At 41.2% G+C, this 27,536-nt stretch overlaps 1 long non-coding RNA gene across 1 annotated transcript in view; it reads right to left on the bottom strand.

Annotated features, from left to right (window-relative positions):
- Positions 1 to 836: 836 nt before the first annotated feature.
- Positions 837 to 27,536, bottom strand: part of LOC146766087 (uncharacterized) — a 100,400-nt gene continuing 73,700 nt past the window's right edge. Inside the window, exon 3 of the long non-coding RNA XR_014958543.1 lies at positions 837 to 15,740. This is a non-coding gene — a long non-coding RNA (uncharacterized LOC146766087). The remainder of the gene's footprint in view (positions 15,741 to 27,536) is intronic.

Consider the following 27,536-nt stretch of genomic DNA (forward strand, 5'->3'; position numbering starts at 1 on the left):
CCTGAGCAGCATCACTGTGAACAGCACCTTGGAGCAGTTTCAAAGCTAACACTTCAGTAAGTGTAGTGCAGCCATTGGAATAGATGCAGAATATTCCTACATTGATAAAACATATGCAAGGAATTAATATCTGTCTGAATTTTAATAAGTATGAAAATAAAGCTCAGGACTGAGACTGAAAATGCAGGAATTTTGTTTCTATCCATCTTGGTGATATTGGAGTGTCCAAAGTGATGTGAAAGTCCTGGAAGTAAATCCATGGAGGGAACTCAGACTTTAGAGGGACATTTAAAGATTAATTTCAGTTGTAAATAAGAAACTTGTTTATTCTTTTCTGTAGAACACTAGAACAAGCTTTTTTAAAATAGTGTTTTATCACTATAAATTCTGGAAAGCTTTCTGATTAAATGCAATTGCATTCAGGGATGTTTTTATTATGTGATTTCAACAAACAAACTTGAGAGTAAAACTCAATTTAATTTCAGGAAGCAATGAGACAGGGTAAATTTAATAGGAACATATTGTTCCAGGCATGCTCTATGCCAGCCAGCAGACCTTGAGCAAAGCCAGCCATCTGAGAGCAGCAGGGGAGAGAATGAGAGAGACAGAGGGAGGTAAAGAATGAGAAGGAGGGGGAGGACAGCACAGAGAAAGAGACAGATAAGAGAGGAAAGTTCCTGTCAGACTTTGCTGTGATGAGAGAGAGAGTTGAACACTGTGGGAGAAAGAGATATGAGGGAGACTCTGAGCTGACTGTGTATTAAATAAAAACAATACATACAGCACAAACCCAAGATGCTTTCCAACTTTCACAAAGTCAATGGAAAGACTCTGGTGGTATTGCTCAAGCTGCCAGTAAATAAAAGCCAGTGCCTGTCCCTGTCTTCACAACAGCAAAGGGCGGTGGAGCACAGCTCCTCCCTAATCGAAGCCATCAGGTGACAGGGAGGGAGTTCCCCTGGAATTCAGCAGGGATTGTTTTTAGGCAGGTGTGCTCCCCATGCCCCGCTGGCACACCCCAGGGCAGCAGTGGAACAGTGCCAGTGGGGCAGGACTGAGCACATCCAACCAGGAGTGTTTTCTAGAGCAGGTTGTAAGATTTCAAGGTCTTCAAACATTGCATTCTCCATCAAGAGCTTTTCAGCAAGTTCTAGTGAAAAGCAGAAAATAAAAATACCCCTAAGCCCTTTTAGGGAGACACCAACTTGTGAAAAGAGCTCCAGTGCATCAGATGACAAACTTGTTGCTGTTCTTTTGTTCTTCCTCCCTTCAGCTCCTTTCTCCTGATCATTTTCTTTATTGAGCCAGGTTGTAAGAACTCTGGTACAAACCCTGTGACACTGTATTTAAAAACATGCCATATGTGTGTTTGGTTTGAGCAATGCTGCTAATGAGAATGTTGAGCACAAAGACTGCACCCTGATGATTCTCAAAAGGTAGCTGAAGTCCCTGGGATGCAGGATGTTCATTCTGATATGCAGACATGGGATGAGAATGAATTTTACCAGCTGAGCACCTGTAAATATCAGCTAGTATAGCAATATATATAGATTGAATTCCTCAGCATGAGGAATCTGTGCTTTGTGGAGTCAGTCTGTGTCTGAACAACCAGTGCTGGGCTGCCTTGTGGGACAATTTGGAGTCAGGATCCCTTCACTTCAAATCTTAGCTCTCACAACATCTACATATGTAAACTTAGGCAAATAATTGTTTCTATTCATACTATCATTTATTATTCCAGTTGTCCAAACCAAACACTTAGGTTATAAAGCCCTCTCTTGCTCAGAAATAGTTTTGGTAAAAAGCTTGTAAGAAAATCCATTTCTTCCTCAGGATGGCAAAGATCAACAAACTTTTACAACTAAAATAGCACATTTCTAAATAATATAACTCTTGAAAATTTATGTTGGCTTAACTGGAAGCACATCTAAGGAAGTATTAGATTGTTTTGAAAATCCCTCCTTCAAGCAAGGAAACTTTCAATGCAGAGCTGGTTCTCTATTAAGACGTTCTCAGTTGCTACGTGGTTATCCCACGATGTACAATGATTTATGAACACAGATAGGATTAACTCTGACCTTGTGAAAACCAGCAACTTCCCTCTTCCTTTTCTCCTCACCTGAATAACTTACTGGACCCCTTAAACAAATTAAAGAAATAAGTAAGAGTGACTGGAAACACTGCTGGACTATTTAAGTAAGCCTCAGAGAACTTCACTGGATAATTTATTCTTGTGAGAAACATAATGATCACCCAACAGGTTTGGTTAGGAAGGTGGTTTATCAGGCCACCTTGATATACTAGGGCAAAAAATACACAGAACACCTCCTGATGATGGATTGCAAGATATATTAATACAGAAAAGGATTGAGATTTACTTTCAATAGTAGATTAAGGTGCTCCAATGCAGCCGAGACTAGTTCTTTTAAAACAACAGGGACTGAATTTCTTCTAGATAAGGACTTAATTTTTATTGAAAACCTACCACCTTCAAACTGCTTGAAAGTTGAGGCACTATAAAACTGTCAAATAACACCATTATTAAAAGCTTTATTTGACAAATCTTCCACTGCTGGGATAACTTGTGTGTTTGCCTTCTCTCTCACATGAAATAAAATCATTCACTTATGCAAACTGCTGACAGGAACGGAAACAAATGGGGTTCTCAGCACAGGGTGAAACACACTATTCCCTTTCTGCAGCTTAATGGAAACCAGAGTTATTCATAAATCATTAGGCACTCAGACCAGAGAGCTGCTCTGCTGCTGGTTGCAGAGTACTGGGGGAATGTTTGGGATGGACTCAGCAAGCTCTGAATGGTGTTCTGGAGTAGCTGTGATTTTTCAGGAGCAGCATCTACATGAAACTGTCCAAGAGGAACAAAAGCAACTGAACAGTACCTGACAACCAAATGTAGGATTTATTTTAACCTCATAACAAAAAGGTGTGAGTAACTCTACAAGATGGTCTGATAGTTAGCCTTTTATCTGTGACCAGTGACCTTTTGCTAGCACTTCCTATCGATTCATAGATTTTTAAGGCCAATAAGGACCTTTACACTTCCCTAGGCTGACCTCCAAATTAACATAAGCTTCTGTGAGCTTTCTCTTGTGAGCAGCACGTTAGAGCAGTGTGGTATGGGCAGCTGGTGGATAAATACCTAACAATATACCTGCCATGCAGGAAGGATTGAGTTGCAAGCATTTGAGAAGATTTACCAGCTTCGAGCATCTATGAAATACTCCCAAATATCAGGAAACTCTGCATCTAGAAATGCCTGGGGAGGTGTCTTTCTGCTACCCTTTTTAAATAAAAAAAAACTTTCAGATTCCTAGCCAACCCTCCAGGAAAACTGCAGATTATTAGGCAAATTCCTTCCTTGGGAGACCCCCCTGAACAGCCCATTTTCCAGTACACATTTTGCCATGGCCAAGAGCGTTGCCTCCCTCAGGGACTGATTTCATCACAGGTCTGAATTTTGTATTGGAGCAGCCTTTATGTGATGTGGAAAATCCTGTTGATTCCTGAGTAGTCCTGGCTAAATTTCTTGTGGTGCATAAATCTGGGGCAGTGAGAAACAAGGCACCCCTGGGCTCTGGGGAGTCTCCAGCCTTGCATAGGCAGAGTGAGAGCAGGGGAAATAAAGACTTCGTCAGACCAGGCTGTATATTAAATGGGATTTAATAGAGAATTTGAACTAGCAATGTTAGAGAAGCTAAACAAAACAAACTAAACAAAACAAACTAAACAAAATTCATTTTCTCTGTTGCCACAAAGACCAGGAAAAAAATACCAATAAAGGGTAGAGGGGGATGTGAGCTCAATCACACTCGGAGGAGTGAGGCTGGAAGTCCAGCTGAGCCATTGCAAGAGCACCAGAACTCTAACACACCTTCTGTAATGAATTCTGTCAATCAGAGCAGAAAGTCCCACTTGAAGTTAATGTTCCCTGAATATTTTCCCCATCTATTTTAAACTATGAAGCCTGGACCACTCCTTGGAGATCTGGGGAACATTCTACCTATTAAAAACATTATTGGGCACAAGTGATAAAACACTGGCAATAATAAAATTACATTTTCAGGACCCCATTTCACAAACCATTGCCATGTTCTACTGGTACATCACACACATAGTCATTCTTATTGTTTAATACCTTGAGTTTTAACATTTATCATTTACCTTCTTACTAAATAATAAGTTTATGTTTCTTTTCTTCTACCCTGTGACAGGTCGTTCTTCTTCTGGCTGTACAGGATTAGCTACAATTTCTATCAGTAATTGGTAATCTAGATTTTTTTTTCTGCTCTGCATCTCTAAATAAAATCTGAGTTGCTTTCCACTGCACTAGATTCAGTAGGTCCTGAAGGTTTGATAATATAAATTACAACTTAGCCCAAAGATATTTTTGGGTTTGATTAACAGAGAAATATGTACATGCTCTTAAACACCCTCTGTCCATGAAAGCAGGAGAGCTTGTGGGCTGTAAAATCATGACCACAAATGTTAGTGAATGCCTATGGGTAGATTAAAACATCTTTCTCTGCAGCATTTCATAAGCAACCCACACCCCTGCTTTTCTCCTTTCCTTGGTTCCCCTAAGCTTCAATTCTTTTCCCCAGAATTGTTTTCCCCAGAACACAACTTCTGCTCCAGGAACAGAGCCAATGCAAAACAAGTGATTACTTCCCTTTTAATATTGTTTATTAAGGATGTAGAGGGGCAGGTTAGGGGATGGACTGTCTGATTTCTAAGATTGACCAAAAAATGGGGAACATCACTAAAATGAAAACTTAGGAGGTCCATCACTCAGCCTAATAAAAATATATAACAGTCTGATGTTTAGAATTAAAATAACATTTGGAAGCACCAGATGAAATCAAGCCCTGTGTGTCAGGAATGTCTTTCAAATGATGCACAAGTTACAGGAGAAAATACAGAAAAAAAACTGAGTGTGGAAAGGGAGGAAGGAAAACTAAGATGCAAAGGGTTGAAACAACTCATCAAAGACAAGGATAATAAACCAAAGAGATCACAGATGTCCTGAGCTTCACCACTATGAGTCAGCCTTTTTCACACACCACTGAATAAGTTGATGAAATTAATAGACTTGTAAAAGATACTGGATTTGTTGGCATAATATTCTCCAAACATTGCTTAGGGGAGAGTATTTTGCCTCAAATTACAAATAATTTTATATCTCTTCTGGAATGATTATAACCACATTATTTTTCCTTTGAAGCAGAGCTACCTCTTCTTGTCTTCTCTACTCCCTTACCACATTTTCACCTCAAGGAGCCCCTCAAATATTACTTGTTTATTGGCTGCATTTCACTTTTCACTGCAAACCTGAAAGGATAACTTTTTCTGTAAGTCACCCTAGCCTTCTCTGAAAAGTGGTGTCAATGAGAAATTTGAATTGTGGCATCCTCAGGATCCCCACTCTGGTGAGTGATCTTGTTCTGTGCATTGGGAGGATACTTCTGGGTGTGAGAGAGAGAGAGAGGGGGAGAGAAAGGGAAAGAAGGAATGAAAAATATCCAAAACATTAAACTCCATTATTTTAATGGACCTTTTCACCTACTCTAAAGTTTCAGATGAAAATAAACCATGATGATAAAGTAAATTATCGTGAGAGGGAGAAACACTGTGCAAGGAATTGTTCTTCATAGGAAGTCTTACTGTGGCAACTGAGTCTTTTGTTTGTTCATTTATTGCAGACCCATGAGGCACAAACTCCTCTGGCACTTCAGGTGTTTGATTTTCTACTCCTTGACTTTAATTGAGCTCATCCAGAAGGTTAATGCTTGCTTTATTTGCCCGGGGCTGAGTCCACAGAAAGCTCCTCTCTCCACCCTGGGGACAACCAGAGGGACCTCAGCAGGACTTGGGGCTTTTGCCCCAGGATGTGGGGCCAGGACTTTCCCCTCATCCTGGCAGGTTCCTGTCCCCAGGAGGCAATGGGCACTGAGAAAGTCCAGCTCTCTTCTGGAGCAGCACAAGGAATGAGGCTGGGAGCCCCAGCACCTCCCTGGGGGATTTTGCCTGTGGTACTCCATTCCTAGTGCTGCCAAGCTTGCAGAGAATATAGATTTTCCCAGCCTGATAACAGAGATGGAATGGTAATAGATAGTAGGGGATGAGAAAGCGTTAGAAAAGTCGCATTTTTCAAGAAGTGCAAACTTAGCACGATTTACTGTGGTGTTTCATGATGACTGACTGAAAATTCTCACTTAGATATAATGCCACGTAAAAAGGAAAACTTCTAACAGCAACAGCATTTCTGGAATCCCTCTGCCAGGTTTTGTCAGGAGTTGAATAACCTCAATTGGAAAAACAGGAAGGAAGGCTTACAGGTAATCAGTGTTGCCAAAAATAGTGGACTACAACAGCTAAAATATTGGAGCAGAAATTCCAGACAAATCTTTGTCTCACAAACAACATTACAATTGGTACCTCTAAAGAAACAGACTGAATATTTTTCAGTACATGGAGAGCTGTATGTGTGAAACAATAAATATTTATTGTAAACAGCAAAATGAATGGGTGCTTTTCTGCTGGACAGAAATTCAGCACAGTTTCTGATCATCTTTGAAGATTCACCCAACTTCCACTGCAACCTTGCACCCAATGTTCTCTGTGGGCTCTACCAGAACCTGACACGACATGTCTGTATAGTCAGAAATTAATATACTAACAGCATAAAAGACAACCTGAGTAACAATTCTGAAGTGGCAGCTGCTCACCTGGGCGGGTCTGGCAAAATGCACATCCCTGGCATGTTAAAAACATCTCCACTTCTGCTGCACAACTGAGGGTGCCTCTGCACCCAGCTAAGAGGAGACAGCTCCCAGCTACCAAAGGCTGAGAGCTGCACACCAAAGTGAGAGCCCTGGCCTTTGGGAGAGAATTATTCTCTGAACAAGCATCTTGCAAAGCCATCCTTGTTGTGCTGCTACTCTGCAACACCCCCTGAAGGGATGGCAAAGCAGGGCCTGATGGTGCCAGAAAAACCCTTTAGCACACTTCCATCTTCTTGGTCCAGACTATAGCACAACTAATACTGAACTGTGCTCTCTGAGCCAGGCTTTGCTCCAGCAGAGAAATAATCCCAATGCAAAGGAATAGCAAGCATAACTAAGGAAAAGAGAAAAAATATATATATTGCTCTGAGATTCTTATTTTTTGGGGTGAAGAAGGTAGAACTTGCCAGTCATATTCCAGTATCTATTTCTGATTGAAAAACAGACAATGTCTATTGATGCAAATGCCTTATAAATATTTCTGTCAGCAGATAGACAATCTTGGTATTTCCTTTTCCTTCCTATCTGCTAAGTGCATGAATGCTCTTTGTCTGTAATTTGCCTCCCAGCAGAAAATGAAAGCAGCACCTACATACCAAAGAGCTGATAACACAAACTTGCACTTCCGTGTAAAGGTATTTACACAGACATGTCCTTGCACACACTGAGCATCACAGACATCTCTAGGAATTCCAAAAGATTCTGTATTTCATACATTATTTTTCTTCCCCAGGAAAACACCAAAACTGAATCTCTTTCCCCTGAATCCCACTATTTCTCCAGGCAGGATTGCATTCTGTTGTTTCCCTGTCTGCAGGGTAGAGGCTAACAGCTGGATAATGGGAATGATTCAAACCATTCCTACACCAGCCCAGAGCTTGTTTGGCTCTTGTGCTCTCAGTGACACGGGCAGCTCCACTGGAGAAATGCACTTACAGGTGCCACATTTTAATCCCCATGCCACCTACACTTACTCCCAGCACGCTCAACTGATGTGGCTCTGCAACACAGCTTCGAGGGCTCCTCTCACTGCTGCTGCCACTGAAACTGCCATACTTTTAACAAGCATAAGGGTTTTGAGAGCATGCCCAGGATTTTAACAGCTTGGTAAAGCTTTACTGAAGATTTCCAGCCCTTGTGTCCCCCCACGTTGGTTTTGAGAGGGAATGTCAACTGTGTTCAGCGCTGCACACGAGGATTTGAACCCCAGAACACTCCTGCCTTTGTGCTTGGACTGCTAAACTGCTACCCAAAGAACAAAGAAAATGAATATGATAGAGATACTCAGCAGGTCAGCAATATCTTTGAAGAGAGGGATTTAACTTAGACATTAATCAGTATATAATTGCTTACGTAGCATGCCCTTCTTCACTATTAATGATTTAACATGATGATTTACTAAGGCACAGAGAGAATGCCTGCATGGAGGGAGAAAAAGCACAGAAATATAGCCTGTGGTATTCCCTGCCAGAGAACGAATCTACCCATGCACGAGTGTCAAATTGATAATGAAAGATAAAATGTATGGGGAGCCCAAGAGGCTACTTTACATATTGCAGTGAATAATGCTGCTGCTGCTCCCTGTGCCCATTACACTGGATCAGCTCCTTGCAGACACAGACAAAAAAAATACAGTGATCCCACTTCATTCACAGGAATTGTTTTCCACTCAGGATACCATTTCCAATGAGCAATTCCTTATCTAGACTTGTGCTAGTGGAAAAAAAAGGCAAAATTAAATAAAATACATGTTGTAAATAAGACGTGAGTACAACAAGATTTCCTCTTTTAATATTAACATCAGGCCTTTAACTATTTGCCTTCCTAGAAATTGCTGTGTTGATGGTTTGGCTGAAAGAAACTTGCCATTTAAACAATATTTTTTTATCTGTTGAGACTATTTTAACCTATAACAGTGGTTTTCAGGTGGTTTACTCTTGGGCAGCTGAGGATTATTTGTAAGTAATCAATAAAAGCAAACCAAGAAACCCAAGCTTACTATCAATAGGTTTAAATTTCCTTAGAGGAGTTTGGATCTCCAGACTAGAAAGTTCTTAAATGCTCAAAAATGCTTGAAAAAAACTTTGATCTAGGAAAATACTATGCACAAAACATGCTGTTAAATCTGCTGGTAACTTAACAGTGGGATAGTTTGCTGTCTTCTGGGTTTAAGGCACGTGAACTAACAATTAGCATCCCAAAATTCTGTGGAAAAACTTAAAAATATTTAATGAAAGCTGTGAGAAGAGAAACATTCTCAGGATTTCTCATTTGGATCACCACAAAATTCAAAATCTCTGAAAATTTGCCCTCATTTGACATTAGAGTTATATTGAAAATAACAGTATTCAAGAACAACTTGAATTTTTCTGTCACAAGTACTAAGACATCAAGTCTCCCCCTTTCTAGTGGGGAACAGGAGCAACAATAACAATGTTGAATAACACTGTGACTGAGTGAAACAGAATTCATTCTATGTTATCTTTGTATAGAATCAAAGGAATTGTATTGGTCATAAACTCTGTGCCACCATAATCCACATCAAAATTAATTTTAGGATCGAGCACACACTTTCTGTGATTCACACCCTCAAAAAATCTCCCCAAAACAATGCAAAACAAAACAACTATAAACTACCATCTACCACCCAAAACATTCTTCAGCTTTAGCCCCAAGTATAACCATACAGATATCAGATGTGAAAACATGATTTTACTCTTATGAAATTTTAGTCTCTATAATTACATCAAAACAGTGGCTTTAAGTGAAAAAAGTCACTATTTCTAAGCTCCTTTGTTTGCAAATTTGCATTCTCTTTGCATTTATGGATTAAGAACCACAAAATACTAAAGTAAATGGGGCAAAATTGTTTATAATGAACTAAGCTGCTGTAACATCCTCCTGTAGGATGTTACTGTAGGAATTAATGGATCCAAAAATTGTGAGCATGAGGCAGTAGGTGTTTCACACCATCTCAATTATCCATGGTCCAGTTTCTGATCACTGGAGTGGTACAAACTGTGTGGGTTATTTTCTTCAAAGCCAATTAGCTTTTAGCTCCTAACAGCGGAATGATTCTAAGTGCCAGCCACTGTGTTTATGGAATACAGTCTGAAATCCCTCCCCAAAGCATTCCAGCTGGGGCTGGCCTTGGTGCAGAAGAGCCTGCACTGACCCTTGGGGAGGGGGCAGTGCTGCCAGGGGTGCGGGGTCCTCAGGAATGCTGTGGTGGCAGAAACATCCCCCTGGGAGAGTCACCAGCACCAGATGTGTGGGCTCAAACTGGGGCAGCTCCCTGGGCAAAGCTGAGCTGAAGGGATCCCTCAAGAATCAGTCTAGTCTGGAACCTGTCACCTCAGCAATCCAGCTGTAAACAAGGGGCTTTTTTTACAAATCCCAGACAAGCTGATATGAAAGGAACATCTCACAACTCTTCCACAACAGTGTGCAACAGAACACAGCAAATGCAAGCACCTAATGCTGGGCTCCTCAGGTTGCCTGGGCACTGGTGCAAATCCCTGTTTACAGGCAGCCCAACCTGCACAAGACCAGCTCTCCAAACCCCCTGTAAACACAAGGCCATGGCTCATCTCTGGGTGCTGAGAGTCTCTCCCAAGAGACTGAAAGAAGCCAGCTGCTACAGGGAGCAGATCAGAGGTGTCCGAGGGTCTGCATGGCACCAGGTCCAGCTTGCACTATTCCTTTACACAGGGAAAAACAAACTAAATTTCCTGCCTGTGCAAACATTGGTGCTGATCCTCACTATGCTTTCACTGATAAATTCAGTGAAATTTAACAATTTGACCAAAGTCAATCAAACTGGGCTAATAAATAAGATGCCAGGATGACCTGGGAGAGGTTCTGGGATTATGGGCTTTGCTGGCAGGATGGACCTGATGAGTTTAGCTTTAGGTGAAAAATTGCAGCACTGGAAATCGCCCCCCACCACCTGAGAATGCTTGAACTACAAGAGCATTTGACAGTTAACTCTGGAAAAGACATGACACAGTGAATAAAAGCATCTGGCCGAGACATGGCCCCTGGTGGCCTCTCCCTCTGTTACACTTTTGTCTCAGAGATATGGAGGAAATGGAGAGGGAGAGAAAAATGGATATAAAACTGCTGACACTTCAGAGATGATATTTCTAACTTATGAAATCCTAAAGCTCCTTTCTGCTAATACACTCTGCAGTGGTTAGCATTAGATCCACCTGGGACAATGGACAAAAAAGAATTAACATAGCTGCTTCTTATTCCATCCACACAATCTGTTTCCATTTTAAAAGCAATTTTGTAAATTTCTCACACTCCTTTTATTTAATCAATTCTGATGTAGAGTATTAATTTCTAAATTGCATGAATCTTAAGTATTTGAATACCCCTGTGGTCCTAAACCCTCTACATCAGTCCTGTGCATTTATCTTTGTTAGTAAATGACACGGTGCATAAAGAGTACAGTTAAAGAGTAGAAAGATCACAGCTGCTGTCATATTAATATTTAGAGAGCAGATTTAATAAATACCATATCTCACTCTATGTTATTATCTGCATTAGTGCTATCAGGTTTTAAGGGAATTCAGGAGATGGTTTCTTATCCATCAGGTTGTCAGAAGCAGACAAGAGGAAAATCAAATGTTCATTTACTCACATCTGGTGTTCCACAGGGATCCGTGTTTAGACCCCTACTGTGTTTATCTGTATAAATGGTTTCTATCTATCATCTAAATCAGAAGAGTTTATGTGTAGAGCAAACAACATCAGATAAATATCCTTATCCACTAACTTGGTATAAAAGTACAAACCAAATGTACACAGCACATTGTAATTTCTGCTATTTACTGAGGTTATAAAACCCTCTTTCCTCTTCCACTTTTATTTTTGCTCGAGGTTCAGAACTTGATTTGCAAGCAATTATTGCTTTCCCCTTTTCCTCATGCCTTTTATCATTACACTGATACATAGCTTCTCTTTCTCTTGTACCGTAGCAAGGAGCTGGAAAATCGGTTTTAAAAAGTGTTATAAATAGGTAACGCTGAATATAACATGAAAGAAAAGCAGATGTACCCCTGGAAATGAAATATTCAAACCAAGAGATATATTGCATCTTGCTGCAGGGGACCTGCCAGAGAGGACAGAGGCTGTGGCAGAGGCAGGGATTGTGCAGTGCTCTTTGCTAATGCTGCCATTATTATTCTCCTCTCTCTACCTGATCTTTTTACGACGCCAGCTTCCTTCCCCAAGGAGGAGCTGGGAGATTTTTTTTTTATGGGAAGAAAGGAGCAGAGAGAGACCATAAGCGAATGGATCTTTGATATCAACAGCCATTTTGTTTTGGCTCACAGGTTTTTTAACGTGAGTTACCTAAATTGTTTTACTTTTATGCAAATCAGGGTAATTAATGCATAAATATTGAGACCATGAACACCTGTGATTTCAGTTCCCATCTCAAACAGCTCTATGGAGCTGCTGCTGCTCTCTTCCCTTCAGGCAGGTGCATATAAGAGTCACATCCTCCTGCAAAGACAACTGTGTGAAGGACATTTAGGTATTGTCCTGTTTAAAAATACCTCCCCTTTGCACAACGAGTTAGGAAAGCAAGTTCTAGGTATCCTCTATCCTCCAGCTCTTTAATCAAGACAAATAATAGTCAAAAAGAACCTGTTTCTTAAAAATCTCCCAAACCCCTCACCTCCAACCCCATCTCACCTCACTCCATTTCTCTCTGTCCTCTGATTTCTATACATTAGAGTCATTCCATGAGTTGCAATAACACGAGACCCTGGATTTGGCTTTAAGCAGCACAGCAGACACTAACCTGCTCTCTAAATAAAGAGTTCCCTGCTGATTGTATCATATCAGTTAAAATAATAAATGCATGATTCATTGTTTTCTGCAACCCTGGAACACAGTTGTACATTTGTTTTAACATTCAATTATTAACAGGAGTGCTATTTGGAATGTCTCATATGCCTTATTTAAACAGAAAATAATTATTAATCTCCCCCAATAAAATACATATACACTAATAAGCAGTCTGTGTCTTTCTTGAATCTGATTTTAAGAAATATGTAGTTTGAAATAATTAACAAGCAATACTTTTTAAGACTGCTATAGATAAGAGCTCCATAGCTGCACATATTTTACCCTGAATAGTTCTGTGCAAATGCAAGTAACTCCTCAGCACTGGAATTATTCTCATGCTTTCCAAAAAGATGCATAAAATCACTTGACCATCTAACATCACATATCTGTGCTAAGGAGACAGAATTTTATCTGCTTGTGCTCTAAGATGGCCTTAAGAATTGAAAATGTATTTTGCAAACCTGCTTTACAGGGTTTCTTGCCCAGCTATATGTCAAACCACAAAGTGATCTGCATTTCCTTAGGTTTGCACACCCATGATTTTACAGGGAGAACAAAGATAAATTAATTCAATTATTTCAGTGAAAGATAAATTGTTCAATAATTAAGATAGCCCTTCCATTTCACCATTTCACCCTGCCATTCTACCATTTCACCAGTCAAAGTTTAAGACAGAATTTTAAAAATTACATTTTGAGCTTCATTTATCTTCAAAATCCACACATTTGAAGCCAAGCAATGCTACCAGCTCCTTTAAAGCAAGCAACAGAGGCTCAGGGATGTAAAGTACTTGACCAAGAGCCTTACAGGAAAATTCAGTGCATAAACGAGTCTCCAACACATCCAGCTTACAGCTGGACTTGACTGCCCTGCTCTACTGGTTTCCTTTTGTTCTCCATGGCCAGAAAGCTCCAATGAACTTTCCAGGGAAGAGTTGTGTGTTGCAATTGGACTTGGGCACCACAGACAGCAGGAACACTCCAAAAAGCATCAAGGCTAAGGCAAGCTTCTTCTTGTTGTGTATTCATCATAGCACACACACAGCTTCATTCTAAATATACAGAATGCTCAAAACCAACATTATGCCAATAGAATATTTTGTCAGCTGAGATATTTCCTAATTCAAATTTATACCACAAATTCCGCATATTCTTCCTCTCTGACAGAGCTAAATAAACATGATCCTGAAAAGCCAGTTCTTGTTTAAAAGCAATGTACAGACAGCTTAAGTGTGCAGCCTCAGAAATTACCAAACTCAATAAAGCCCCAGTCCTCATATATTCCAGATGAGAATAAGAAATATGTAACAGGTACTTTCTGTGAACAATATTTTTTACTATACATTAAAAAAATCTATTTTCACCACACTATTTAGCTTCTGAGGTGCTGTACTGATGTCCCTTCTCAAGTGAGGCATTTCTCACTGGTATTTAGCTGGCCACACCTTCTGCTCTTAACACTCAGACAAGAGTACAATGAAAATGGGTCTAGATTTTCTCATTTACAATATGCCTTCCTCAAAACTCATGAAAATGTCTGTTTTCCTTTCCAATCATTGGCATCAACATTTTAAAGGATACTGCAACAACAGTTAAAATAAATATACATAAAGCATTAACTGGTGAAAAGGATCTGAAATTAAAAAAAAATTAAGATAAAATTACAGTTGGCATCAAATTAAATACAGAATGTAGTAATGGTGCTTTAAGAATTGAGAAGGATTTTATCACAGTAAAAAACACAAATCTAAAATGTTATTTAAAAGCAGAGCTTAGTAATGACTGCAGTTACAAATGGTTAGGTTTTATGCTATATATTTGATTGAACCTGTGTTTAGTGTGGTATGGATCATTGCTTTTATACAAGTGGCAAACTTCACTTATATTTGCAGCTGCATCTCATTTTTAGGATTCAGATGTACTTTGCTACTATGAAAAACTGTGCTAAACTTTACATCTCCCAGCTACACAAGAGGTGTGGGATGAGCCCCGTTCAGGTGTACCTGGCACTGTCACTGCACACAGAGCTTCTCAAGCAAACATTTCCGTTGTCAATAACAAAATTGACATGACAACTGTATTTCAATTCACTTTATACACTTCAACGAGCTCACTAAGGTCTATCTGTTGGCAGTATGCAAAGCATATATTTTGAATTCCATGGCAGTTTGCAGAAATGCCAGGCTGTAATTGTCACCTCACTTCTTTCTAAGCCAGGTGCTTGGGCCAGGCATTCAGCAATGACCAAAGTGGTCCAGCTTTGCTGAGGGCACAAACCTCCTCCTGCTTTCACTGCCTGACTAGACAGATGCAGATTTCGATATTTGTCACTTTACCAAGAGAATTTTTCTGTGCTGTGAGTCAGTTTACACCAATTTCGAGTGCCTCCAGAGCTTCCCCCAGTGGCGATTGCTCATCTGGAATCCTCAGCAGCAGCAACAGCAAAGCACTTTCATTTCCTCCCCCCTGATTCACGTGGGATCTGTCAGCAAAAGCAATTCTGACAAGTGCTGGGGAGGAGCTGCAGGAGGCAGAGCCAGCAACTCTCACACGGCTTCATTACAGCCCTGCTTAAATTCACACCCGGGACACCAGCATGAGATGTTGCTCCTGAGGGACAAACTGCATGCAGGGGATCTTTTTCCAGGAACACTTCATCCACCCCTCCTCGAGAGCTTTAAAATAAAGTTTTCTTCAGAGGCACATCAAATCATACATCAAGAAGGCAAACTGGCTTTGCAGTAATCAAAAGTAAGGCTCGATGGTGAGCACCATCTCTCATGCACTGATAAATTGGTTTCTCTGCTGTTTTCATTATGCGCTACTGGAGTTATGTTCATTGAAGTTAATGGGAGTATTTCCATGGACTTTGGTGTGTAGTAGGTCATATAATAAGTTCCTCCATATGTTGTAGTCTGAGGGCCAGAGCTGCACTTACTCATTTTAAGCACTATTTTAAGATTTGATGGATGACTTAGCTCTGTTTTCCCAGTTTTCCAAGGACGTGAGGCAAAAACAAAGCTAAATACAACATACTTCATGGCATCCTCCTTTTTTTTCTTGGTTGGTTGTGCTGCTGTTGGGGGAAAAATGAGCATTTTGTACAGCCAATAAATCATTTTTGTCACCTTAATCTTTTATTGATCTCAATAAAAATTGCATTTTGTTTCTTAACAAAAATTCACCAAGAAGGACATCACATCCAGAGATGTGTATAATGTAGGAAGTGCTCATCATTTAACATTCTTATTTATGGGACAAGATATGGATTTTTGTGGAAAAATCTTCAACTGTTTTTGTAAGGCGATGCATCATATTTTTAAAGATGTGCTTGACTAAAAGGCAGTTTGTTTACCAACTACACTAAGGAGTCATATATTATTGTGAGGTTTTATATGAAGAGATTATAAAAACACTTTTCTGAAGCAGTAAAGGGGTGGGAGCAGAGAGCTTTTCCCCACTAAGTCTGTCCTGTCACCTGAGGTTGGTACATAACAGTTATTTCATCTTGTTCCAGATGATGGCACTGGGAAATCTTAGGGGAAAAAAGAAAAGAAAGGAAAAGTGATTGCTAAGGGAGCCCTGCAGTTCCCCACGAGGGTCAGTGTGACACCACACTCCCAAACAAACAAAACACCCTGATCATATCCCACACTGGCACTCCCTTTCTGACCATCCCTGAGAATCCAGAACCCGTGCTGGAGCAGCAGCCTGAGCTCCCATCAGGAGCACACTGCTAGAGCAGGATTTCCTGGCTCCAGCCCAGCACTGGATGCACTCTGGAAGCCATGGAAAGGGGGACCAGTAACTTCTGCACAATCACACACCGAGCTGCTGACTACAGACACGAGCCCCACCAGTCTGACACTTTTCCATGTCTCACCAGAGATGAACTGTAATTAATTCCTATTATTCTTCACCATAATTGTTTGAAGATCTTCAGGCCCTTCTCCATTCTACAGTCTGGCAGCACCTTTAATGAAGGCTTTAGTGCACCATAACTCTGTAACTAGAATTAATATGTGTTTGCACTAATTGCTTAATAAAGGTTTCACTATAGAGTAAGCTAAATGAGGGCCAGAATCTTTCCTATTTCATTTCCATGACGTACAGGACTGCACCCAAAACTGGCTCCAAGAACTGACTTGCAGTCTGCAATGTATCCAGGCTGCCTTCCTGCCAAGACAGGCAAAGCACAGGGAAAAGGCCTCTGCAATCCCTCTTTGCAATGGAATTAAAAAATGCAGTCTGAAAAGTCACCAGGACTCTTGGGCCTAGGATTTCTATCCATCAAATCAAGACAGAGTCTGCACCAAGAGTCCCCTCAGTCTCTTACAGAAGGAAATTGCGTGGTCAGATAAGCATGTCCTTAACATCAAAGATTCATTGCTCATAAAATTATCATCAGAACCATCTCTCACGTGAGACAATCCATTCTGCACAGCAATAGCTACACCTTTGATTTCCTCCAATTATGGGTACGGGCTGCTTTGGGAGGGTTTCAAATCCAATATCTCAAACAGACCACAGCACCAGGCTTTCTCAGCATATACTGCTGCATAAAGGATATTTTTTTCATTTTAATATTAGTCCCTAAACCATTTTTGTATCATGCTGTCATTGTCAAAAGATTACCCTTAAGCTGAAACAAGGACTATTTCTTTTTATCAGACTCTTGAAAGTCTCCAAATATTCATCTAGATTTAAAGATAGAAAATCCTCATTTTTTCATGTTCTGCTAGTCAGTCTTTGCTTGTTCATATTCTGGGCACATACTGTTTTAGATTTTAGAGAAAAAGAAAGTTCCACCGCTGCCCACAATAAACCAGAAGGCGCTTACTCCCTGCTCATTCCTATAAGAAGTGAAGCTGAAGAAACACTTTCTCTGTTCTTTATTTGTTTTTCAGGGTCAGAAATTCAAGGCACATTGCACAGGCTTCTTATACCATGGCTAGAGGTCAAATCTCGTAATACATGACTTGTCAGTATCTTTTAGCACAATTGATAGGAGTGTGCTGCTGACTCTTGCATTCCAGACAGAGAAGAAAATGTCCAGAGCAACCGAGGTTATATGATAGATTTCATAAAATATCACCAAGTCTCAGCAAGAAAGATGGTGTTGGAAGCTAAGAAAAAGGGCTGCACATCAACCTTACAAAATGCCAGAGATTTGATTGATGTTCAAAACTGGTCATTAAAAGCAGTGACTCCTGCCAGCCACAAAAATCTCTACCTACTTTAGGAGAAAGTCATAAAAATTGCTCCTTTGCTATAATTTGTAAACACGTAGAAAATATAAAGGTGAAATTCTGGCCATCTTGGAGTAAACTGAGAAATTCTGTTTGCTTCTGTACACAACGTACAAAATGCTATTTATGAGGGGGTGGGAAGAGCCAGGAATGAGTCTATTTTTTCATAAGTAAATGGAATTGATATGTTCTCTGTTAGCATGGAGAATTGGCTTCCAGTAACTTGCAGTTGATCTACTCTCTGCTATGTACAGAAGAGTTTCCAGCAGATCCTGTGAAAGGGAAGGTAAATGCAACCAGCAGATGTGGCTGCAGTCAGAGACAAGGACTGGGGCAGGAACCCAAGATTTAATGCTAGGAAAAGTAATAGCCATTGTTTCTTGTTTTGGACTCAGCTTCAATTAGCTAATGATAATAAAATCTTTTTAGGATTCTGAAAGCTTACTAAGGACATATGAATACCCAAAAGCAGGTGTTCTTCCATTGACTGCTCCATCTATTTCCCTAGCAATCAGTGATGTAAATAAATCTCACCCACACACACCTTCAACAAAATCCTCCCCTCCCCTGCTTTTATTTGCAGCTCTGCTCAGGTTAGAGTACAAGGGAGGATGGTAAATCATCTGGGAAAGGTGAAGCTATATACACACAACACCAACCCATTTTCTACAGGAAAAAAAAATGCTTAGAAAATTATGAGCAAAAAATTAAGCAAGCTACACATGGCTATGGAGATTCAGGCTCATCCCTTTACCCTACTGGAATCCTGGATTACCTTCACTTGCATGATGACAGCACAATATTGATTAATGGGAAAGAAGAGATCAGTCAGCAGGGAATGTTCTTCAGTGTACCCTGCTTAATTTCAAAACAAATAATCTTTTGGGTATAAAACAAAGTCTAATATGATATTTGATTGTAGACTGGTATTAGCATTTCCTTTGTCTGTCTGCATACCTACAAATTCCTGGAGAGGTTAATTTTAATTTCTGCAACTTTACTTTTACTATAATGCCCCTTTCACACAACTTTTCAGAAATTACTTTTTCAGCCTTCCATTATTCTTCAAATACTTTAAATTTTCTTATAGATTATATTATCAAAGTGGTGTCATTTCCTATCAGCATGAACAAATGAATGTAAGGAGATTTTACTTTATATAGCAACATTTTATATTTAAAAAACTTTAAAAAATTCCCAGACATAGACTGAAGACCATATTTCCATTATATATACAGCAGAAAAAGATTATAAATAAAAAATATGTTTAAAAGATCCTAGATTTATATTTAAAAAGGAAAGATATGTAGAACACTTCCTAATTTCACAAAAAAAAGTTATATTGCAACTTTTGTCACATGACTCCAATGAAGTTTTCAACAAGTTAAATGTGAAATGGGAGCAATGGAAACCAGGGTTAAATCCTACAGACAACTCAGATCCCTGTCAAGCAGTCAACAAACTCACACTACATGGCAGAAACTGCTAAAACACCAAACACAGGAAAATATCAAGGTCCAAAAAGCATCTGTTGTGCCACCTGATTATGGTGTACATCCACTAGCACCACTTTTACCAAAATTATGTGTATAAAGCTTGTGAAGATCAATCCTTGGGTGGTTCTTTATGCTACAACAAAAATTATATCTCATATTAATTGCTTTATGATAGCCTTCCAACACAAGAAACATAGATATTTCAGAGTATAGTTCTTGTGCTTAGGCAATTAGGAGGAAACACATATAATGCCTTTTTATAAGAACACAATTAAAGAGTAATCACACTTTTGTCGTGGCTGACAATTAGCAGCCCTCCTCCCCCAGAGACATAATAGAGCTATGTCATTATCATTACCAAAACCTTAAGCCCACTGAGGGAGTATTAGATCTAGCAGAAAAACAGGTTGGGAGAAATCCTGGCTCCACTGAAAACAATGGCAAAACTCCCATTTTCCCAGCCCTAATTAGCTATGGTTAAATTACAGTGAACATATAGTGAACTCGGCTAGAGCTGATGAAAGTAGAAAATAAGATCTTAATAGTCAATGATCCCTCCTGAGTAGTGACTCCAAAGAAAGAAGTCCAGAATACTTTTTTGAGGCAGCAATCCTAAATCTCCCTTTGTCTCCTCCCGGAAGTCTATTGGCTTCAATCCCCTGATAAAAACGACAGAACCAAGGTAATGAGAGGGAAACAGTTACACAATCAGGCAGCACATCAGCATGTGCTCGTAGCACTTTTGTCATGTGCATTTTTAACCTTCTAGTATCATGTATCCTGTATTGCACCTTACTTCACAAGCCAGGCACCCCAAAAGCAGAGCAGCCTTCTTCTACTCTATCCTGACTGATACAGAAAGGGGCATCAGGCTGGGTTAAAGGGGATAGTCCAGCTTGCTCCAGATTTCACCTTTCCTGTTGCCTGATATTGCATGGAAAGGATTAATCCACTGTTGGTGCACAGAAACAGTGGGACCACATATCAGCATCATAAATACCCTGATAATGCTGGTATTTAGCACTTTCTAGTAGAAAAGCTAGGAAGTAAAATCAGAACACCATCAAATCATTGTGCTGTCCATCCCCAGAAGAGGAAAAGGCGAAGTTGTTGAGATATGCAGAGGAAACAAAACAAAGTGCACTGAAGAGGCACTGTGGTGAGAGCACCAGGGCATATGGAGGAAGCAGAACAGAAACCAGCATTGGTTATCACAATAACAAAGAAGACCACAGCAAGGGCAGTGAGAGCTCTGACAACTTTCCTTTGTGACATAACTCTCAGCTCTTCAGTATTAAAAGGTTTTATTGAGTTTACATTTTTACAGTTAATTTTCCACATCCTCAAAACACCAGACTCGAGAGGATTCTCATCTGTAACTGATATTTCTGCTCCTTGTAGCCAGCGAAAAAAAGATGCTGTGTTCATCCATCATTTTTTTGATAGAGATACATGCTGAGAAGTTTTGATTATTTCATCTCTCTGCTTTTAAATACATCAGCTAGTTAGCATGGCCCAGTAGTCTATCCAGCTGCAAGTCTAATAGGTTCTGGCACAGAAAGAGAAATAGATTGGGCTCAGCAGGACCTCCTAGAGAGTCTGCTGTCCACTGGGGACAGGAGTGACCTGGTCACGAGGCTCAGACTGCACATACTGCACCATACCAAACTGGAGAAATGCCACTCTGTGAAAGCGTGTTAAGCCCAGTCCTCAAATATTCTGTTCCGTGTTGCCCAAGCAGATTTGGACAGTTGCCAAAAAATGAGAGGCGCAAATTTTGGCGAGAAGCCAGAAGACAAGAGGCAATTGACCTAGCACTTTTCTGTTCTTTCCTGGGAATTGCAGAGCTACAACATGCCACAATTGCTTACAAATGTTAGGATTGTTTTCTCTACCTGTGCATTGTGTAAAGAGACTAATGTGCTTTGACCTGCAATTTGCAAAGGGGTTACAACTACCATGGGAGAAGCAAGGCGTAGCTCACAGGTTCAGAAGTGTTCAGGTGGAAGAAATGGAAACAGCTGAGTTATATTGCTCCCTGCAAGGGATGTGATGCTCCTAAATTTTTCCTTGTACATAGACCCAACCAAGGCTAGCAGTTTAAGAAAAATATTTCACTGATTGTATGCACAACCTCACAAAAAAGCCTCTCAGAGCGCCTGGCCTCTGTTTCCAAAGAGGGCTGTGTTTGCAGGACAGCTGAAGGCCTTTGAGTTTTCTCTGAGCAAGTCCTTTTCTTGAGTTGTGACACAAATGGACTTGGGAAAAAGGAGTGTCCAAACCCCCTGCTCTGAAAACAGGAATTTGGGTGGGTTGCACCACCCAGCAGTGGGCACACAGGCAGCTCACACTGTTGACAAAAGGGGCAGAGGACACCGAACCAGTGTAAGCAGCCCTGCAGCTGCACAGACAAAATGCTGGCCCCAGCTATTTGCCTTCAGGACTTTTATTCATTTCATTCTGCTCTCAGCTGTGTCCATATGTGGGTGCAGCTTCACTGCCACTTGTCCTAGCACTGTGCTCTGGAATGGCTGCCAGGAAGCAGCAATTGGGATGCCACCTTCACCTGGTGAGGAGCTCACACACACACAGTGCAGGGCAAGGATGTCTCACACAGAGTTAACAGCGAGCACAAGGCTTTCTCAAACCATTTGATTTTGTTGCCCTTTTATAAAATGCAAATTAAAAAAATTATGAAACAGTAGGCAATAAAACCTGAATTTTTAATACCAAGCAATCACTGAACCTTTGCACATGAGTTTGAAAGACTAAATAATCCCATGCTTTCTCATAGCACAGGCCCAGGAGAATTTCTTTTTCTATATTGCTTTTATAACAGCTATCTGTCTTAGTCTGGTCTTGTTGATATATTTTAAGGCTTTTAATTTGGAGGCTGTTATTTGCTCAGATGTTATCTTCAGCATATTAAGTACAGTAAGCTTCCACCAAGTCATACACTGGGTGTTTGAGCTGGGGCAGAATTTCTGACTTAAACACCCATGTACAATGGCAGAATAAATAAATAAAGAATGCGTTCAAGGCCTCCAAGCACCTAGTAACAAAATCACTCTAACCTTACAATAATGCTCTGCTTACAGTCCTCCCAAAATGCAAGTCATTTGCTGGATCCCAAATGATATTTGGTTGATGGATTGCTGGTGATTTCTACATCAGAGCACCTTGGAGCCCTAGTGCTAAACCCCTGACAGCGTTAGCATAAAAGATTTACATTTATGTTATGAGGGCCACACAAGAATAATAATTTTAAAATACATTGCCTTGGCTGCTGGTGCACCATGGGAAATCTAAGAGCAGCAGGCAGCATTCCTGTGCTGTAATTACAAAATGGCAGCACGGGAGAGGCTTTGGAGACAAGGAACCAGAGACTGCAGCCATCTGCATGCCTTGGCGAATTGAAATTACAGTAATATATGAAGACATTACCTGAAAAGCCCAGCACCATTTAAATGATTTACTATTACGCCCCAGCAAGCTTTAATTTAAGGATAAAGTCATTCAGCAAGCTAATCTGATATAGGAAGCATTATTTCACACAGTTAAGTTAATTTACACTAGCTGATTGTTGTTGTTGCAGTTGGCATTATTATCTGCACAAACAGCCGATCGGCCCTGACAGAAGCAATATACTGTTTAATACAGTGTCTTAATTCAGCAGGCCAGCTATCTGTGATAAAGGTTTGTTTATAAGCAATAATGGGGAGGGAAAGTCATTTTGAGGCTAAGCTGATAACACTGATGAGAACTATGTGGGGGTTTTTCTGGTAAGAAAACAAGCAGGAAGCATCTACTCATTTGTCCACCTGTCTCATAACAGGAACATCCCGACAGATTTCTCTTACATGGGTTTTGCTTTCCCACCCTAACTGCAGCGTGGATCTTTGGCAGTGTTTTCTGCATATATTTCCTTTGACAAGCAGCCATCACCATCCCAGCATTGTGTGATCACCATTGTAGCTCCTCTTCCCCAGTGAAATACAGGCTTCAGGAAGACCTCCACAGCTAAACTCTGCTATGTGAGCTGGCTTTAAAAGCTCCTAAAACACCACAGAAAAGGCAAAACACACGACACACTGCATAGTTTTGGCTGGCTTACCTCTAGCAGCTAGTGGTGAGAGGCGCTGTGATACTTGTAGCTGGGTAAGATAATTCTATGTTACAAAAAATCTGATGCAAAGGGATTCCAGGGGAGGCAGAGACAGCCAGTGCCTGGGCCAGGATGGCTTTGTGCCTCCTTTTGAGCAGGGCTTGGGCCAGGTTGGCCTGACCCCATAGGTATCTGTAAGCACCTTTATTCATTCAGAGTTGTAAAAGTCCTTACAAACATCAGCATTGTTTTCCCAATAGAAAACAAGCAACAAATAAGAAGCTGTAAGGGAATTATTTCCTGTAGCTTTCTCTTCCCCACCTGGTGAAGTAATCTACTGAATCACAGACACCAAAAGTTGCCTGAGGGAATTCCTTCAAGTCATCTGTCCTCTGCCACACAATATTCAAAGCTCCAGGAACATGCTTCTGGAACTTGCCCCTCTTCCCCAGAAACCCAATAAATACCTTTCTCTGTTCATGAAGTCAGATTGAGTGTAATGCCAATGTGACTAATGTGGAATTGCGTTTTTAGATTTTATTATATTTTTATTCTGTAGGTTTGTTCCAATGTACCTCCGTATTCCCCTTGGTCTGCCCCTAGTTTTCCCACATTCCCTTATGTGTCCATCACCCCAAAACTGCTTAGTTATTCCCCTGTCCCCTCCCAGCCGCCTTGTACATCACTCGGTGTCCCTTCCCCTACATCTGGAAGCTTCCATCCAGGGCACTGGGTGATTGGATGAGGGCCTGGGGCCCCTCCCCTGTTCCCCCCTCTTTGGATCCCTCGTATGTCAATCCCCACAAGAGCCACTTCCCTAACGTCTTCCTATCAGACAGTCGGATCCCCTCCCTCCCTGTATATAAACTGTTGCAGGCACCTCACTGGTCCCTTGCTGGTTGGCTGTATTCGCTTACTATTTGGCCCCTCTGGGTCACAATAAACTTTGGAGTTTAGCCTCCAGCAAATCTCTCCCTCTGTTACGCCGTTGGGATCTGCGGTGCCCTCAGAACCCACAGAAGCACTCCCTAAAGCCCATCTGGGTCCAGCAGGGGTGCTTCCCGCTGCCCTACTCACCCCATTGGAGAGCTAGCCAGGGCTGAGGAATTTGGGCCAAGGATTTGGGGCGAGGACGCAGCAGTTTGGCACCCAATGTGGGGCCTGAAAACCGCCAGACCCCATGGCAGAGAAGCCATGAAGTCGCTGAGATTCGTGGATCTATCCTCCTGGCCATCCAGCTACCCCAGTGGGAGCAGACCCACGTTCTAGTGGGTGGCACTCCTGGAGACGGGACCAGCAGCTCCAGCCAGCACCTCCAGAGTCGGTCCTCTGTCGGTGTGCCAGCACCTGCGGATTTTCATTTCTACCCAGACGCGACTGGACCATCTCTGGGTGAGTTGGTTCCTTGGGGCTTAATCGCCTGTTCTTTTGAAGGGTTTTCCTTTCTCCCGAAGTCCCTTCCTGCACGAGGAAATAAATGTAGTGGGACGTTCTACAGCAGTGGAGGGGAGGGACAGAACTCCAGAGCACCCACCTGAGGACCATAACTTAAACACCAAAATTGACACATCATCGGATGGGACAATTTCTGATGAACCAACCTATATGTGGGAGGATGTGAACTTTGTCTCCAAGGCCTGGCTTGGTCAGGACTCCAACCATCCCTGACCCATCCTTAACACTCATTCCAATTTCTCCCCTTATAGGCTGGCCCTGACTGAGCCCTTGCACTTGAAGGACACCTATTGGCATTTTATCACGGTAGACACCGAGGACCCCGGAGCCTGGAGGAACATCCACACTAAGTATATTGTTCTTGGGGACACAAAGTTCATGCTGATCGACATAACTATTGCACCTAGCTTAACATCCGCTCATCGGAACACCTAATATTGTGGCTGCACTGTGCTCACCTGCCAGTCTTCCTTCCCAAAGCCCAAATTATAGCTCAGGCCATTCCTGTACCTGCGCCTCCAGTCTACCCAGAAGACCTCTGGAGGTGGACCCCTGAAAAGATCTACCAGGTGTGTCAAGCCCAGGTACTGGGGAAGGAAAGACCAGAAATCACCTGTTATATGTAGAAGGGCAGGGAGCACAAATATCTAAATGGACTATTAGACACAGGAGCAGATGTGATGGCAATCCCTTCGAGGGATTGGCCGTCACAATGGGAACTGCAAAATGTGGCTGGATGGATTCAGGGTGTAGGGGGCATGTAGTTGGCAAAGCAATCGAAAAACATCATAAAATTTGAGGGGCCAAATGGACAATCGGCCTATTTATGTCCATTTGTTTTGAATTTCACAGAACCCTTGTGGGGGAGGGACCTAATGGCCCAGTGGGGGGTCACAATTGACATACTGACCCCCCAGGTTTTTTGGGCAGCAGCCTGAGGAGTGTCCTACTCAGAAATTAAATTGGCTTCCAGATACACCAATCTAGGTAGAGCAGTGGCCGCTCAATAAACAAAAATTAAAAGCGCTCCAGAAGCTAGCCAGGGCTGAGGAATTTGGGCCAAGGATTTGGGGCAAGGACATGGCAGACCACAAAAATAAAAATCAGCCAACCCTACCCTGAATTTGCAAGCAGACTTTCTTCATTTTTCAACAGAAACATAATATTCTGTAATACTGGCTCAGGACCAGCGACAACAAAAGGATGTTTGGAGACTTCAGCATAAAATGTATCTTAAAACCAGATCATCTAAAGCAATTAGAGGACTCTGTACCATTTACAAGTCAAACCCCATTGGGACAGAATCCTAAATACTTCTGAAGCCTCAAGTGTTCAGATGTTTCTGAAAAAACATCTTTTTCACAAAAAAAGCTTAAGCATAAGTTCACCCAAGCTGCTCTAATACCACTAAATCCCAAGGCTGTGGTCAGCTTTTCAGCTGGTCTAAGAGCACTCTCTGAATGTTGGAGTCTAGTGGGGTATCAGCAGCTTGTTCCCATGAACATGAGTGCTGCACCCAAGCAGACCTTGGAGAAGCTGTCCTGGCAGCTCAGGGGATGGCTGCTCCTTGCTTCAGCTTTTCTGGGGCACAAAAATAACTTCCAGCTGTCAGTACAGAGGTGTTAAAACTCTGACAGCCCTCCCAGCACTCTGAGCCCTCAAACAAGCCCTGCCCAGCTGTAATCTGGAGCTCCCTCCCCTTTGACCTCTGCATTGCATTCACATTTAAATTTCTGCTGATCTTCTATCCCACTAACCACTGGATCAAGTCAAAAAACCCAAGTATAAAACCCAGCTGCACTTCCCTTGGGAGGCAGCAGCCCCACACAGCTCCAGGAGACAATGACTGCACGTCTCACACGGCCTCCTTCTCCTGGGGGCTTTGTTACTGACAAAGGAACAAGTGTTGTAGAAATTCTTTTTGATTGCCAAGGCTTAGATGCTCCATGTTTTGCAAGATTTTATTAAGGAGGAATTGCATTATTTAACATCTTATGGCAGAAGCTCACAGAACCTGCACTCAATTAGTTCTAATCAGAAACTGGTGGAATGCAGCATGAGAGCACACAAAAATAATACACAGCAAGGAACAGTTCAAGGGATTTTCCCCCATGCTTTATAGTAATAACATGATTTTAACTACATACTTTTAATATTAATTTGATTTCTTAATTTCTGTTTTTTCACCCATATTTGTTTATGAAAGTATGTAAATAGTGCAAAATTATAATGAATACAAGATGTTTAAAACATTCAGTTAGAACTAAGTTTTTACTATGCCACAGTCCTTTCTAATTATATGTTAAAAAGCCTAAGGTAGAGCTTTATCTGGTGTAAAAAGAGAATAATACCTAAAGGTTACTTCCCATTCCAACACTATAAAGGCAACTGAATGTATGTGAGCCATTAGAGCACTTTAACCAAGGAGTGAGATTTGACTTCTGTGTATGTTTATGTTTGAGTATCAGGGTTCTAATGCAGAAGTCTTAAAGAAAGGGTTTATAATGGAAAAAAAAAGAGGGAGAATAAAAAAGATGCCCATTTCTGGGGTTTTATTTTGAACAGCA

This window comes from Lonchura striata, chromosome 14 (assembly GCF_050655825.1).
Source record: "Lonchura striata isolate lonStrDom1 chromosome 14, ASM5065582v1, whole genome shotgun sequence".
In the NCBI taxonomy this organism is placed as follows: Eukaryota; Metazoa; Chordata; class Aves; order Passeriformes; family Estrildidae; genus Lonchura; species Lonchura striata.